This window comes from Myotis brandtii, unplaced genomic scaffold (assembly GCF_000412655.1).
Source record: "Myotis brandtii unplaced genomic scaffold, ASM41265v1 scaffold358, whole genome shotgun sequence".
NCBI classification, from domain to species: Eukaryota; Metazoa; Chordata; class Mammalia; order Chiroptera; family Vespertilionidae; genus Myotis; species Myotis brandtii.
In genome coordinates, this window is record NW_005363772.1 from 510,008 (window position 1) to 524,099 (window position 14,092).

The window sequence follows — 14,092 nt, forward strand, 5'->3', positions numbered from 1 at the left end:
GGATGTCCGACTGCTGGCTTAGGGGAGTGGGCCTAAGCCGTCAGTCGGACATCCTTAGTGCTGCCTTGGAGGCGGGAGACTCTCCTGCCACTGCCACTGCGCTCCCTAGCCATGAGTCCAGCTTCTGGCTGAGCAGCGCTCTCACTGACCACCAGGGGGTAGCTCCTGTGTTGAGCATCTGCCCCCTGGTGGTCAGTACGCATCATAGCAACTGGTCGTTCCACCATTCAGTCTATTTTCATATTAGCCTTTTATTATATAGGATTACGAGAGGCCTGGTGCACAAAAATTCATGCACTCGGGCGGGGGGGGGGGAGTCCCTCATCTTGGCCTGTGCCCTCTCGCAGTCTGGGACCACTCGAGGGTTGTCCACCTGCTGGCTTAGGCCTGCTCCCTGGGGGATCAGGCCTAAGCTGGCAGCCAGACATCCCTCTGGCAGCCCAGGAGCCCTTGGGAGCCATTAGTTGAACATCCTTAGCGCTGCCAAGGAGGTTGGAGAGGCTCCCGACACCGCAGCTGCACTCACAGCCATCAGCCCGGCCTGTGGCTGAGTGGAGCTCCTGCTGTGGGAGCGCACTGACCACCAGGGGACAGCTCCTGCATTGAATGTCTGCCCCCTGGTGGTCAGTGCATGTCATAGCAACTGGTCATTCCACTAATAGGATCAATTTGCATATTACCCTTTTATTATATAGGATTATTATTATTATACAGCATCCGTTAGAACATATCTCATGCCTATCTGGATGTCACACATTACATACATTATGTTGCAGATAGCATCTTCAAGAGCAGTTACTTTTTCTGCCTTACTTGCCCCAGGCTGAGTTTTTTCTATGTGTGTTTGTTTTCCCTGAGAACAAACTTTCCTCATCACTTCTACCTGAAGGAAACTTTGTCTTCTCAACTATTATAGAAATGATTTTTTGCAACACTTTTGCCAAACGACTATGTACCATTCATTCCTTGACAACTTTTCAACTGTGTAATAATCCCCCCCTACTAATAGAATGAATGTTCTGATGTTTTATCAGCTTCTGGATCAAGTACTTTTTCTAACCTAATGCACTGCATATGTTAAGTACTTAAGGTGTTTATTTGACTTGGAAAAGCCATTGCTTGTCTATACTTCCTCCTTTCTGAGATGAGCTGACACATGTTGGGGAATTCTTGAGATAGCTGCCTTCCCATATGTACTTATCTAAACCAACATGAGACAGAGAGGCACAATACATTTATTTTCACTAGAAGGGAAGACAGTGCAATAGGTTCCTTCCAAAAATATATATTATACCTGTCAAAATTTGTAGTTACCTGCAAAAGATTTGAGGATAAACAGTGATTATATATATATAATCTTCAAATATTCTGGGTATGAGTTGTGAATTAGAAGCCTTACCTTGTACAGATATGTCTTTAAGACTGACCGTAATCCAGTGCACAGAGCAGACCCCAACCCTGCACTCCAGATCTTCCTTCTAGTCAGGAGCGATTCAGTCACACCAGGCTGCACAGGCAGGTAGTGTCCACACAGGACAGTCAATGTGACATCCTCCTGGCCTCCTCTGCGTATGACTGCATTTTCCCATATTGTGAAGAGGATGGTGGACCTCCTGACCTTTGTATCAGAGCCATGAGGGTAGTATGGGGACTATGATTTGGAGGTGCTGGCAGAACCCTGGATCCCACACATTGTGGGATTTCTGCAAGAGGGTAGAGGTCTGAGGGCTTCTCCTAGAAATAAGGAAAGGTATCAAAGAGAGCTTGTATGTGGTTTTGGCTGGTGTGGGACAGCATTGGGAAGGTCAGTGGCAGAGTCATCCCCTCAGAAAATCCATATCCATCCCCTCCTAATCTCAGCCCTGCCTCCACCCCTATCCAGGGTCCCTGCTCACTAATCTAGTAGAACCTCCACAGTGGCAGCTTGGCTGGTGCTCCCCACCCTGTGGGAGTTGAGCGCCAGTGGGAGGAGACCAACCACATAAGAAAGCCAGTGAATTTGACAGCACGTAGGTGTAGGAGCCAAAGTTTGAGGTGTTAGGAGGGCCCTGGGAAGCCAGGGCTAGAGACAGAGTTATTTTGTTCGTTCATTGACCAGATATTCCTGGAGTACCTACTGTGTGCCAATGAGTGCCATGAACACAGCAGACACCTGCACTCCCTGCCCTCATGGAGTTGTCATGGGATGGGGAAGGGACACTGAGAGAGCATGCCAGGTTCATCTGAATAAGGGGACAGGTGGGCACCTCATGATCAAGTGCTCTCAGTTAAGATAGCTTCCTGCCAGCCCCTCCTGGGTGACCAGACCCATCTCTGCCAGCACTGCCAGATTGTGGTGAACAAGGGGTAGGTATGGCTTCTAGATGGGCAAGAGCATGAGGCACAAGACCCCAGGCTCTCTGAGTGGTGCTCTGGGAGGGCAATGTGGAAGAAAATGCTAGGACTCAGACTCTGCTGCTCACCTGTCTCCCTAGGGCCATCTCCTTCATCCTGGACATCTAGCTGGACTAGTACCTTCAGGATTTAATTCAGCCTCCAGAATTTCCCTGCCTGATGATGTTGTTGGCTTCCCTGGAGCTCCACATTCCAGGCCCAGACCTGGAGCAGCAGGCCCAGATTCTCCATTCATAGCTGGAGCATCTTGATCCTGCTGAGGTGGAGAGATAATGGGAAGGACTAGGTGGGGAGTGGGGGAGGGGTAAGCCACAGAGAGAAGAGCTTGAGGCTGGGGAGGCTGAGGTTAGGCAGGAGCAAAGAGTCGCTCCGGTCACTATCCCATGGCCTGCAGTCTGGAGGACTTCCTGGGGTGGGTTCTTGAACTGAGACTTCAGTGATGGAGATGAGAATTTCCTTCCTTTGGAAGGCACATCAGAGATAGTCATGGTGATAACATGTTCTCTTCTTGGATCTACAAAACCAGCTCCAGAGCAAGATCAAGAAAGACCTCAAGAGGCAACGCCAACTCTAGTGGCCTCTCCAGAGCCAGAGCAGGCTCCGGGCACAGCTTCCACTGAACTTCAAAGGCAGAAGAACCACCTGCATCGTGGGAGCAACTCGCCTCAGCTCCTGTGAAGTCTGCAGTCCCAGATCCTGGGCCACAGCGTGCCAGCGGCCACAGCAGAAAGGGTTTCCCCCTTTAGATGCAGTTTTTGAATATTTGTGTTTATGTTACATATGCTTAAAATTCAACTGTATTTTTCTTATACTACTGAGTAAAATACAATCTATTTTAAAGAAAATTTAATGAAATACAATTAAAACTAAATTTAATTTAAGTTAAATCAGATTTAACTATGAACCTTCAGAGTGTTGTGCAAGTCCATTTTTTCTGGGCCTTGGTCCTATTACTCTGAGTGATAGGTTGGGAATAGGTTGTCTCTGAGGAGCCATCTGGCTCTAAGGATGTGGCATTCTTGAGACTCAAGACAATGGGGCTCTGGTGGAATTGACTGATGTGCATTTGGGACCCTCTATGTCAGGGCTATCCCTGGCATCCACATTTCATTTGACTTCATCTTCTACCAGCACAGGGGCAATTGTGGTCTTAAGCCCTCCTCTGGCTTTCACTTTGCAGAATGTTGTAGTGTTTAACCAACAGAAAAGAGTTCCTGAACACAGCACCTGGGATAGAAACTCCACTCCCTCCCACTGAACAGCATCCTGAGCATCACCTCTGTTGATGCAGAGCACCGAAGAGGTGTCAGTGGACAGGGAATACCCAGGTCCTGGGTCCACACTCTTCTCTTCCACAGGCACTGCCTCCAAATCTCCTCTGGTGTCAGAGCCTCTCTCAGCCCTCAGCCCCTGAGCGCTCGTTCAGCTGCACCTTTTTTCTAAGGCTCTTCTGTCTCACCTCAGTGCAGGGACAATTACTTCCACTTGAACAAGGTTGTGCATGTGGCCTGGCTTCTCTCTTTATATCAGTCTGGGAAGACTGCCTAGGGGTGGGCTCTTGAACTGGGACTCCATCAATGGATAGGAGAGATTTTCTGTCTTAAGAAGGCACTTAAGAGGCAGTCATGGTGAAAATATTCTCTTCTTGGATCTACAGCAAGCATCTCAAACTCATGGCCCGCAGGTCCCATGTGGCCCACAACCAATATTTTTATGGTCCAGCCCATATAACGGTATGTAAGAAATGTTTTAATACAAATTCCGTAACTTAATTTTTACAATATTCTGTTATAAATAATTATTAATAATGAACTACAAGGTTTGCTAATGACTGATTACTATAATCATGTTGCATTCATTTCCCTTATGCCCCTTACTTACGCACAGGCGCACCATTTCTCTCCACTAATACTAGCAGCAAATATTTTAGCAGCTGATTGCCACATCCTTAGTCTTTTATTGACTTGTTTGGTGTGCGCAACAGGAAATATTTCGCTTTTGGAAAACAAGAATAATAGGTTTATTTGCCTTACTCTTATTAATTTGTGCAGTTATTCAGTATCTGGTAAGTTAATGTTCAAGAAAAATTATTAATTTTTATTAAAATGTTCTATTATTTTATGTTAATGATTACTCATTTATTTCAGTCCTTTGTATTCAGCATGTATCTATCAAAATAAACCTACGTTTCTATGAAAATTGAAGCTTTTGTTTTTTTGCGGCCCACCTAAACTTAAACCTTGTTTATTTGGCCCATGTTAGCCTTTGAGTTTGACATGCTTGATCTACAAAACCAGCTCCAGAGCAAGATCAAGAAAGACCTCAAGAGGCAACGCCAACTCTGGTGGCCTCTTCAGAGCCAGAGCAGGCTCCGGGCACAGCTTAAACTGAACTTTTAGAGCAAATAAATAAATTTGAGAAAATAAATTTCTGTTGTTTAAGCCACACAGTCTGTGGCACTGTGTTATGGCAACCCTAGTGTTACTGTCTACTATAGTAATCCACTGCATGTATTTGAACACGTTGTAATTGTTAAATAAAGTTTTGCCAAATTAATTAGAGTTGAAAAATAAAGATTAAAGCATCTAGGACAGTTCTGAAAAGAAGAAGCATATATAACGATGGATAAAATAGGATTTTCAGCTATATGTAAACAGGAAGTTATTACCTCCAAATATCCTCTTTTATATTGTTTGTATCTGTTGGGAATGATGTGATACTTTCTAGTTAACTTTAGCTGGGTCTGACCTTTTCAGAGTCCATTCTCTGCCCCCACCTCGGTTGACCACAATTGAAATTTCTGTATAAATGATATTCCTCAAAGAACCTTTCTCCTCACATTACAATATTTCAAGTGCCCTGCAGGCACTTTACTCCATTACCCTATTTTATTTTCTTCAAAACATTTATCTCAATCAGAAATTATCTTAAATATTTGCTTTCTTCTTATACCTTTCAGTAAGGTATAGATTCTCTGTAATCTTGTTTTGGGGCATCTAAGAAACATTGCAGGTATTCAATAAATATTATATGAGAAAAATATTTTTGGAACTAACTGCAGGAAATCTTTACATGTATGGCCTAAATTTTGTGAATTAGCTTTAATTTTTCCAGCATTTATACTCTTATTTTTCTTTGTTATAATATGATTTCATCTCACTATGTTATACAAATCTATGTGAATAGTCTAAACTTTTTTTGAAGTAAGGTAGCACATAAATAAACAAACAAAAGTCAAGGTAGGTTTGGATTTCAGGTTATTTCCCCAATATGTGTTTACTCTGTAATGAACCTAAAGTATACCACCAAACAAGTATTTAACTAAATATAATGTAACATAATAGTAGCATAGTTATAAAATACAGGGTGTCCCAAAAATGTGTACACATGTTAACATCTGATAGCTCAATTCTGAATATGAAACATATTTTAATAAACACTGCCTTTTTAATCATTCAGAGTGTATGTATACATTTTTTGGGATACCCTATATATAATTTTGTGTTTACATTTTAAATTCATTGAAGATTACATATATAAACGTGTATTTATATATAATAACATGTGATAGATAATATACAATATTCTTACATATAAGAAAGAATATATATAATACTATTTCCAATGGCTTACAGAAACTAGTTTGATTTTTTGCAACTATAATAATGTGCTCTTTTTCCCTGCCACCCTCTCCCTTCCATGATTCATTATCTGTATCTTTTTTTCCCCTCTGTTCTCTGTTCAGAGTGGCATCACTCAGGTTCCCTTGCCATCTGGCTTCCAGGTGGATTCAACCAATGGCAGACACAGACAGGAGGCTGGAGGACGGGAGGAGATGAAGATGTGTTTATCACCCTGTGCCTGTGCCCATGCTCCCTTCCTGCCTTGACACTGGTGTGACAGTGACTGTGTTCTGCTATGACCTTGGGTCCCATCAGACAACCTTTCTTCCCCACCTCCAGCTTCCTTCTTGCTTTAGGAATGTCATGCTCTCTTCTTGCTTCCTCAGACTTAGGGTTGGAAATGGCTTCCCACTGTTGCTGTCCCCAAAGGCTTTACCTTGTTGGCTTCTTTAAACCTGCCCCACTACTATAATTGGTTCTTTCATTGAGCTCTCTTTAGTTCAAACCTTTGAATATGGTACCTCTTTCCTGCCACACACCAGACTAAATCTAATAATGAAGAATTACCTGGCTGTATTTTGGTAGAATAGGGTAATGGTAAAACTACCATTAGCCATAGAGTTAGCTAGTGAATATTTATTGAAAACATAATATATTCAAAGCACCATGCTCTTGGTTACAATAGTTAGAATGTTGCATAAGACATAATCTCTCCTCAAAGGAACGTTTAAACAAAGGGATAAATATAATAAATTAGTCTCTAAATCCCGATGTTAAAAGATACAATTCCTGCTGTCTTCATTTTGGCTGAGGTCCTAAAACTCTGAGAACAAAGGATGTTAATGCCCTTTCACAATAAAAAGATTTGTTTGATCATTCTTGCATAACTTCCTCAGAAATGACCCAAAATATATGAGACAATACTTAGTCATCACTCACCTTGAAAGCACATATTGATAGGGGAGGAAGGGAATGTCAAGAGAACCATATTGGTACCAATTCCTGTACCTTCTCAAATTTGAGAGATTCAGGAATCTGACTCCTGTCTGAAAAGCAAGCTAATTGTAAAAGGCTGGATCTTTGTTGGAATATTAAAGAGAATATATCACACTCTTGCCAATAGTGAAGTACAAGTTTATTTCTTGAAGTCAAATGTAGACTCTGATCAAGGAACATGGCCCTGAATTGCCTTGAAACTCTAATGCAAATTGAAAATAAAAAAATGGACCTGGAATAACAGAGGTGGTGTGGGAGGTATTAGGAGCAAGTGATCTGGGAATTGAAGCCAGAGTTCCCAGTGGGAGGATCTCATCATTTGGAGAACTGCTCCCCTGCCAGATTGCACAATGATCAGTCAAGCTATACCTTTATATCTTTCACCTCTATTTCCTCTTCCCATTTGACCCCCCAAGGATCCTAGAGACCACATAGTGAATGGAGAAGGGAGAGTGGAAGACCAAGGTGGGGAACACAAGATTTCTCAGATTGAGCTGTGGAAGAAAGAATTATTTGAATTGAATGAAAGATTTAATGTTTAATTGTCAGATTGGACTGTACTTTTTACTATAACCAGAACATAAAGTAATTAGCTCATATTTGAAGATGATGAAGAAGGATTTGGGATCAACCCAAAATATTTCAAGGAGACTCAACTGAGCATGGAGGAATGCAGTGATAAGACAGAATAAAGCTGCTTTTGATTGGTTTCTACCGAATCCAATTTATTTAGTAATAAATTGGTCAACACTTTAACTGAAAGAATAACCGTGATGGAAGAAGAGCTCATATTTACAATTTGGCTTGAAAAAGAAAGACTCTGTCTGCTAAAGTATCAGATGTAACTAATTACATTGACCACTTCCTCCTATCCTATTGATCAAAACCACATACAAGATAAAAATTTTATTTAGTTTGGCTGAAAAATTTTTTTTACCAAATTACCCAAGAAATTCTAAGACTCTATTTAAATTGTAGCAAAATCAGTAGCACATTTTTTAAATCATTGCTTCAAATTCTCTATTATTTGCATTATTTTGTATGCCAACACTCTCATATGAGTTTCATTCTTCTGCATCCAGATCCGTGAAATTCAAACATTAGATATGCAACTTGGCTCTTGTTTAGTAGTAGTAGTAACAATAGTAATAGTAATAGAAGTAGGAGTGGCAACAGTGATAATAATAACACGAAGTGTTAATTATTTAAACACACAGGACAAAGTACTAGGTGCTTTGCATGAAACATCTAAAATTTTAATAATCCTAGGAGACACTAGATAATATTATTTCAATTTCCATGTGTCCTTAAAAATACCATCAGATCTAAGTTAAAGAAAAAAAAACACAGGTTGAAATGATGGAAGATCATTAGTTTATAGCCAAAGCAGATTTCAATGAAAATGCATTTAATGGATTTTTCCTTTCCTAGAACTAGCATAGTACACATGGTAACTGATAAGGAGTAGATTATTCAATAAGTATTTATTAAATAAATTAATATTGAATAAATATTGAAGGAATGTCTAGAAGACTGAATTTTCTGTAACTTTATAATAGAAGTCATAAAATATAAAATTGAATTCAAACTCAAAATTATGCATATCTCAAGTAAATATAAATTCATATCTCACTATTTTATTCCATTCATTTTTTGCATTATTTATTCACTGCTGACAGTAATAAACATTCAGCTCAGCAATAAGGACATTAAAATCTTGACAATGATGATACCCTAATTGAGGTTAATTTGGGATCAATTAAAATCTGGTTGAATTTTTAATCCTGTGAGAGGGATATTAATGTTTAACATGATTTTTTTCTCAACTAAAAACATAAGGCAACCTAATAATAAGGATTTAATCTAAATGATTGAAAACTGTGAAACTAAAACACAGTGGTTTCTACAACAGTTATTAAGCAATTGTAATGGAGGTTGTCCTTTTGCATCGTTCCAGAAGCACAGATGAGGTATTTGGCTGTCTGTCCATTCCAGAGATGATGTAAACACTCATTATTGAGTTCAAAATTCAGCTCTAATTGTCACCTCTTCCATGGACTCTTCACTAATCTTCACAGACCAACACATTGGTCCTGTCTTCTGTTCTCCCACAGAACTCGGTTTATTCCTTTAAATAAGTAAAGAACTGGGCTACAAAAATAAAAACAAAATTAATATAAATGAGAACAGGCAACAACAGTCAATAGATTTTAGTTATCTGTGAAATAGTGTCATAAAATTATTTCCAGATTTCATCTTTAGAGCAAAAAAAATGCACTTATACAGATTTCCATGAGAAAGAAATAAAAAGAAATGACTAGCTGTTGACTCAACTTCCTTTCCAAGAAACTTGCAGCTTGCATCTTGTTCTTGATGGCTATAGAAATAAATACAGCCTGGCTGACGTAGCTCAGTGGTTGAGCGTTCACCTATGACCCAGGAGGTCATGGTTCGATTCCCAGTCAGGGCACAAGCCCAGGTTTCCTGTGGGGCATTCAGGAGGCAGCCAGTCGGTGATTCTCTTTTATTATTGATGTTTTTTATTTCTCTCTCTATCTCTCCTTCCTCTCTGAAATCAATAAAAACATGTTTTAAAAATGAATACAAATACTAAAGGACTGTGATGGTACTTGGGATATGTGTAACTGCTAATGAGTCCAAGAAGATAGCAAATTTGTGAGGAAATGGTCAGAATTTGAGTTGCCATGTCTATGCCTTGTATTTAGAAGAATATGAAAGACAAGTAGATCTTCAGACTGGGGGTCACTTCTTCATCTCAGCAATTGCTCTCTCTTCCCTAACCCTTTGCCTCTGTACATCCTCTGCTAATGTTGTCTTTCCTCAGTATATGACAGTGGTGTAAATAAGAGGAAAGTTTTACATGTGCACCTATATGCATTTATTTAATTAACCAGAATACCTAAAAGTGGGCAAAAATTGCTAACAAAGGTACTATTGGAAAATAGAAAACAGCCCAAATAATGAGTGACCCTCAAATCTCAAAACAAATTAAGCATTAGTCCGGGTGTAAGAAGGGTTGAAAGTAAGGACATACTCTTGTGCATTTCACTAGATTCTTTCTAATGGGGATAATAAAACCAACTGTCCAATTGTACTTTAGAAATAGCAGTGATTTTTGTGGGAAACCTTTTAAAATAATTTTATACTTGTGGTGCACAACTCTTTTTATAATAATGTACCATCTCTGTTTTGCAAAGAGAGGAGCTGAGGAAAAAAACAGTGTCATCAGCTGGCAGTGAACTCAAGAGTTATTCCAAATTTTCCAATTTTTGCAATTATTCCAATTTTCAATGGCTTATCACATAATCCAGCCCTTTGTAAAAATCTGTGACTGACTTTGAACTCTCGTATTTTCATTGAAGCTTAGACAGTTTACATATGTTACTTTCTTTTTGTTGTTGTTTTTTAAAATTTTTTAAATTAATTAATTAATTTTATACAGGATACCTTCTAATCTTTTAGCCAGTTTGTTCTTTCCATATTTGGAATAATACCTTACAGATTGGGGAGATAATGTGCAACACTAAATGAAAAGCTCATGGCTACAATGCCTGGGAGCTGGCCCACCTCAACAAATGGCAGCAATAGTTACTGTGGCTATCTTAATTTGCAATGTAAAACAATCACATTTCTTAGTCACATTTGATTCAACAAAATCTTCTAGACAAACAGTGCCTAAGGGACTCCTCCTTAGATAAGATTTGAATTCCATTGTTCCCTGGCTCCAGTTTTGATGGAGACATGCTCTTAGGTTGCCTCAAAGGGATAGTTATAGCTATTATGCTGATCCTAATAAATAATAAAGTGTGGCTGATACAAAAGTAATTTATATTCATGGATTAGCTGGGTACACAGGTTTAATAATATTGACATTACAGTAACATGCTTACTAGCACATTGTCACAATATCATCTGTTAAGTATTTCTTACCAATGCATTTCATATCTGGCTAGTAATAATTTGTTAAAGGCAATGTAGCTGTACATATTAATTCTTTAGTAAATGTGAATATTATATTCTTGAATGGCAAATGACTTAATTCATGATAACTTGGGTTGTAATTATGTGAATAGGAACTCAATCTCATCTGAATGGGAAGATTACACATTTTTAGGCCTATTACAGTTGAGAAATTAAATGTAAAAGGAGTGACAACAGCTAAGATCTGCAATAGAAAACATTTGACTAAATGCAGTAAAACTGTTCTATGTCACCCTTGCCACCCATTCCTTGCCATTTCATCCTCTGACTCTAAAATGTATAGCAAGATGGCTGAGATGGAATGAAGATATGATACTTTCCTCAGCTACCCAGATTATATTTAGCTGTTTGTTTCAACTTGTCTAGCACAAAATAAAATTAGTGGAGCTCAATTTTTGTCTATCAAAGTTACAGAAATATCTACATTTCATTGACTTATTCAATAAGCATTTATTGATCACCTGTTTTCATGTGGTACTGTTTTAAGCCCTGTAGATACTAGATGAAGACAGATATCCTGTCTACAGAGCATTTTAATTAAGATGGAGATTATATAACAAATTAGAAATCAAAAAGAAAGATCATAAGCAAGATGCAGCAATAGCTATCCAAATTTCCAGATACAAAATGCATCTATTTATGATTCTTAAAAGCTTATGAAACAAATTGCTTACCTTCTATGAAATCTTATTGTCACTGAATACAAAGCACAAGATTACATAGGCTGTTTTAAATAGTTGATGTTAAGCGTGGTGGACAGGTATGATTCTGAGGTTTTCCTTGTTACTCATCCTAGAAATCTTGCTAAGATCCACAAGGAATCTTTCTTCTTGCCATGAGTATTCCCACTTTAAATTATTTCCTGTACTATTTATGGTTTTGTATACTTTATACAAATGATCTCCGGTGATAAAACTGATAACTTGAAATTTAAATAAATCAATTTATACTTCAATTGGGATATTCCATCTTATTGAAAAACATCAATAGAAAGGTAAACAATCCATTTTTAATGTTTATGCATGTTATAGTATACATTAGTACTTTATTTCTTGTTATTTCTGAATAATATTACATTGTATGGCAATCAAGAGGGAGCAGACATGGGCAGGCACAAGGCTAGCAAGGAGAAAGTAAAGCACTAGAACCCAATGAAGAAACTCTTTTGAGGATGAAGGAATGACCAATTCTGGGAAATGATGCTATGTCATTGAATAAGATTAGTATTGACAATTTACCTTTGGATCATTTAATAAATTGACCTTGACAGATTTTTTTTAGCAAAATAATTGGACAGAGTTCAAGAGAGAAGAGGAAAGGTAGAGAGAGTTGAGACAACAAATATTGCCCAATCTTCTAAGGATTTTTTATAGAAAGAAGAGCAGAGAAATAAATGCTGCAGGAGCTGGAGAGAATATGTGGTCGGGGATCTGTTTTGGATTTTTTTGTAAGATGGAGTATGTTATAGTGTATAGGACACTAATGGAAAAATCTAGTGCAGCTGGATAAGGTGGTGGTGCAGGAGAGATATAGATAAATTGATGTGTAATGTGGTGGGAGGTTTTAGAAGTCCTCTTCTAATTGCTTCTTTTTGTTGTTGTTTCCTTCTCATTGGGATGTTTTAAAGAGTACTTTTAGAGCAGTTTTAGGTTCACAGAAAATTTGAGAGGAAAGTACAGAGATATTCCATATACCCCCTCCTCCCACACATGTATAGCCTCTTCCATTATGCACAGCTTCCACCAGAGTGCTACATTTGCTACAACTGATGAACCTGCAATTGACCTGCTTCTGTTTTTAAACATAAATATGAAACATGCTTCTGAGCTGTGAAAGAAGAGAAGGAAGGCATATTGAAAGTTTTAGGTGTGAACTAGTCTCTGGGACAAATGAGAGAGTGAACTGATTGGAAAATGAATAAGAAAACTTAATAGAATTGACAGTCACTATCAAGGGCCTATTTTCAGTTTGTGGCCATAAATTCAATTTGAAGCCATTGATTACAGCTGCTTGATTGTGATTGCCACTTTCCATTCCTTGAAATGTAAACACATAGTAGGAGAGTTGGAGCTTAACAGAATTTAGCTATTACCAGTTATACATGACAGAGGGAGAGAACAATAAAGTAGTGGTTTTATAAGGGAACTAGAGGCCCAGTGCACAAAAATCATGCACTGAGGGGGGGGGGTGTCCCCTCAGCCCAGCCTGTGCCCTCCTCTCACAGTGGAGCCCTTGGGAAATGTCTGACTGACAGCTTAGGCCTACTCCTCATGGGGGAACAGGCCTAAGCCATCAGTCAGACATCTTTAGCGCTGCAGCAGAGGTGGAAGAGGCTCCTGTCACCGCTGCTGTGCTCCCCAGCCATGAGCCCGACTTCTGGCTGAGTGGCACGCCCCCTGTGGGAGCGCACTGACCACCAGGGGGCAACTCCTGCGTTGAGTGTCTGCCCCCTGGTGGACACTGAACATCATAGTGACTGGTCATTCTACTGTCAGGCTGAAACTAGCTCTCCAACATCCCCCAAGGGGTCCCGGATTGCAAGAGGGCACAGGCCAGGCTGAGGGACACCACCAGTGCATGACTGGGGCCAGGGAGGGACTGCAGGCGGGGCCAGGGCAGGAGGGCTCCAGGGCGTGTCCAGCCTGTCTCGCTCAGTCTCAATCAGCCAGACCCCAGCAGCAAGCTAGCAAGCTAATCGGAGCATATGCCACCTGGTGGTCAGTGCATGTCATAGCGAGCAGTTGAGCAGCCTTAGCATATCATTAGCATATTATGCTTCGATTGGTTGAATGGCCAACCGGATGGCTGGACACTTAGCATATTGGGCTTTTATTATATAGAACTAGAGGCCCGGTGCACAAAAATTTGTGCACTCGGGGGGAAGGGGGGGTCCCTCAGCCCGTCCTGTGCCCTCTCGCAGTCTGGGACCCCTCAGGAGATAATGACCTGCTGGCTTAGGCCTGTTCCCGGGTGGCAGAGGGCAGGCCCAATCCCTAGGTGCAGCCCCTGGTCAGGCTCAGAGCAGGGCCAATTGGGGAGTTGGGGCGCTGCCCCCTGTCATGCACAGAGCAGGGCGG